Source organism: Myotis brandtii, unplaced genomic scaffold (assembly GCF_000412655.1).
Source record: "Myotis brandtii unplaced genomic scaffold, ASM41265v1 scaffold579, whole genome shotgun sequence".
In the NCBI taxonomy this organism is placed as follows: Eukaryota; Metazoa; Chordata; class Mammalia; order Chiroptera; family Vespertilionidae; genus Myotis; species Myotis brandtii.
This window is the reverse complement of record NW_005370171.1, coordinates 1,012,867-1,016,652: the sequence shown is the minus strand read 5'-3', so window position 1 is coordinate 1,016,652 and position 3,786 is coordinate 1,012,867.

The window sequence follows — 3,786 nt, the reverse complement described above, 5'->3', positions numbered from 1 at the left end:
TCCTCCTCTTCCAGGACCCGGCTAGTGACACGCCAGCACCCCTGGCATTTCCTCCCGGGAGGCCACGCGATGAGCAAGGACAGGCCCGGGAAAGCCGGGACCCGCAGCCCAGCCTTCGTGAAAACAGGGCGCCAGAGCTGCCCAGAGCTTCTCTCTAAAGCCCGCTTGCCTCACTGACGGGCTCTCCGGGTCGGAGTTGATAACGTGTACTTTGTCCTGTCCGTCAAGTTCCTGATCCCTCGCGATTGGCCCGCACAGTGGCCTGGCCCCCCACAGGCGAGCTTGGTGTGTGCGGACCAGCCGAGTCCCACCTCGTGGACTTGGACTGAGCTCTCCGTGTCCCGGCTCCGGGAGACCGGGCACCAACTAGATGGGCCAGGGCCTCCTCCAGGGACCCGGCGGCCCCCCCACACTCAGGACCTGCTTGCTAACCCACCAAGAACACAGGAGGGAGCCCCATGTGCTTGTCACAAAGCAGGGCCTATGCCCGGGCACAGAGAGATGTGTGGTCTGTCCTTCCCTGAAGAATTCGACGTGCATCACTGTCTCCTCACACTGGACGGTGGCCCCGAGGCGCACGGGAGCCACGAGAGGGTGGGTCTGAGGGCTCAGGAAGGGATGCGGCTCCCACAGCTCCGACCCCGCCCTCCCGTCAGCCAGCACCTGCTCGCCCGCCTGCCTCATCGCGTAAAGCATCACACAGGTGTCTCAGCCCGGGATGTGGAGGAACACACCCTCCCACCGCGAGGGAAACTGACAAAGCAGTGCACGCACGGAGGGCGCTTCCAGAAGCTGCCACGCCACCCGCAGGCCGGCCCCGCCCACCACCTCCAGGGCCACTCACCTGCATCCGCCCTGTCCCTTGAGGTCAGACATCTTACGCTCTCTCAGGTGAGGCCAGGAATTCCAGGAGAAAGAAGTGCACGATCTACTTCACAAAGGACTAGACTCAGTTCTGGATAAAACCTTTATGAGTTCCGTCAGCTGCAGGGTTCGATTTCTCTGCCACGATATCCTAGCAGAATTGTAGGTGATTAAATGATGGTGCATACTGACGCGTAATGAGTATGCAGTGAATCAATGAAAAAACAAAAACAAAAAACAACACAGGTTTTATCTTTTTTTATTAAAAATATGTTTATATTGATTTTTTCTAGAGAAACATTGATCGGCCGCCTCCTGCACGCCCCCTACTGGGGATGGAGCCCACACCCGGGGCATGTGCCCTGACCGGGAACAGAACCAGCAACTGCATGGGATGACGCCCAACCACTGGGCCACCCGCCAGGACAGTTTAATCTCTCAGCGTGGTTATGAGATGCAGCAGCACGGGCCTGCAGTCTGAGCTGGTTTGGAATGTACGCAGGGCGCACTCACCCTCGGCTCAGACGCTCACGCCCACTGCACACACGACACGCCCACCACGAAGGAAATGCAGTGAAATGACAGCTCGGTGAAGAACCAGCAGAGGGGAAAGAATCAGAACAGGCCCCTTCAATTCTGAGCTTTAAAAAGATTAACTTTTTCCAGCCCTAACCGGTTTGGCTTAGTGGATAGAGCGTTTGAAGTAATTTTACAGCTCTAAGGAGCCTATTTATTTATTTATTTATATTGAATTTATTGGAGTGACACTGGTTAACACGTTAAGCTCCATGTCACTCACTGGTGACTGACACTATACTTTCCGTTTGGACCTCGTCAGTCTCTGGCCGCCAGCATATCGGTGAAATCGGATATCACGGACTAAACGAAAAGGAAAACAAAATAGGCTTGGTGCTTAACGTGTTAACAAAATTATGCAAGTTTCAGGTGCACAGTTCAACAGCACATCATCTATACATTGTATTGTATGCTCACCACCCTAAGGCAAGTGTCCTTCCATCACCATTTATCCCCCATATACCCTCTTCCACCTCTCCCTACCCCCCAATAAACAAATGGGACTACATAAAAAAAAAAGTTTAACACAGCAAAAGAAACCATTAACAGAATGAAAAGACAACCCGTGAAAGTGAGAACATATTGCTGATACATCTGATAAGGGGTTAATACCCCAAATTTGTAAAGAACTTATAAAACTCAAAACCAAAAGATACCAAACAATCCAATTAAAAAATGGGCAAGGGACTGGAACAGACACTTCTCCAAAGAGGACATACAGATGGCCAACAGACATGAAAAGATGCTTGATGACACTAATCATAGAGATGCAAATTAAAATCACAATGAGCTATCACCTCACACCTGTCAGGATGGCTACCATCAAAAAATCGATTAAAAAGTGTTGGTGAGTCCTAACCGTTTTGGCTCAGTGGATAGAACGTCAGCCTACGGACTCAAGGGTCCCAGGTTCGATTCAGGTCAAGGGCATGTACCTTGGTTGTGGGCACATCCCCAGTAGGGAGTATGTAGGAGGCAGCTGATCGATGTTTCTCTCTCATCGATGTTTCTAACTCTATCCTTCTCCCTTCCTCTCTGTAAAAAATCAATAAAATATATTAAAAAATAAAAAAGATTAACTTTTTCCAAATTAAAGGCTTTCCTGGTCAGATACCAGGGAAGGAAGGGTTGGAAGGGCTGGCCACGCCTCCAATTCCACTTTCTCTTTGTGCTTTGCAAAATCCACAGGATGAAAAGGGACAACATGGGCCAAGAACCACGACCTGGGTACGAGCTAAAGCTACATCCGTGGGTTCCGTCTGCGTGGCGACCGGCCGCCGTCACATCTTCTTAGTAAGACGCTCACGAGGAGGATCCCTATCAAACCTCCTCCAGACCATACCGTCCCGAGGGCCAGGTGCTCACAGCCGCGTGCAGTGCCCACGCCCGCGCCCTGCACCTGAGGGCTAAGCACACTGTAGATGCATTTGGACCTTGAGCTGTGCTGGCATCACACCCACGTTTTACACAGGACCCGCCATCCCCACGTGCAAAGGCAGGGTCTCAGGTCGGGGCTCCCGTCCGCCGCCATCCCCGCCGGGGGACACGGGAGCACGCTTCCCATCACCGACGTCCCGTGTGCCTTGCTGTGACCTGAGCACGTCTAGTCTTTTCTGTCTGTGCCCACTGCCGGCTGCGGGGAAGACCAGGTCCTTTCTCTCCTCTGCTCCTCAGACGAACCTGTGAGCGGGCGGAGCGTGGAGCCCGGAAGCTCCTGGGCCCTCTGGGCGGCGCAGGTGAGCCGAGGAGGAGGGAGCTCAGGTGCTGTCCGGCCGGAAGCTCTGCTCTGGAATGAGGTGCGGATCCGACGCTCGCCGGCCACAGCAGGCAGTGCCGTGTGCTGCTTGGCAAGTCTCCCCCACCCCCACCAGAGCTGTCGCTGGTCTTAGAACCAGGTGCAGGAAAGGCGGGACCAAGGGCCGCACACACCTTGGCTGGGAATCATACTTGTCAGTATCTCACTTTCCCACGGTCTGCACGCAGGAACCTGCCTGAATACAGACAACTGGTTTCGACCCCCAAGACCAGTGTCTGCTCCCGTGATCACTGGTGCGTCCCCGTCACAGGGACCCTGTGAGATGGGCGCCTATCGTCCCGTCCAGGAACCGAGGCGCCAGGTGACTGCGCTGGCCATGCCGCCAGCACACGCAGTCGCCCCGGGAGTGACGCAGGGGCAGCTGGTCTTGGTCCCTTGCTGAGAGGTGCGGTTTGCTCCCAGCCCACAGGTTCCTCTGAGGAAGTTTCTGGGGTGGTTCCCTCCCTCCCGCCAGGTCATCTGTTTTGCGATCTGGACAACAAGACGCAATGAAATGATAAAACGTGTGTGGTCTGGAGCTCAGCAGTCCC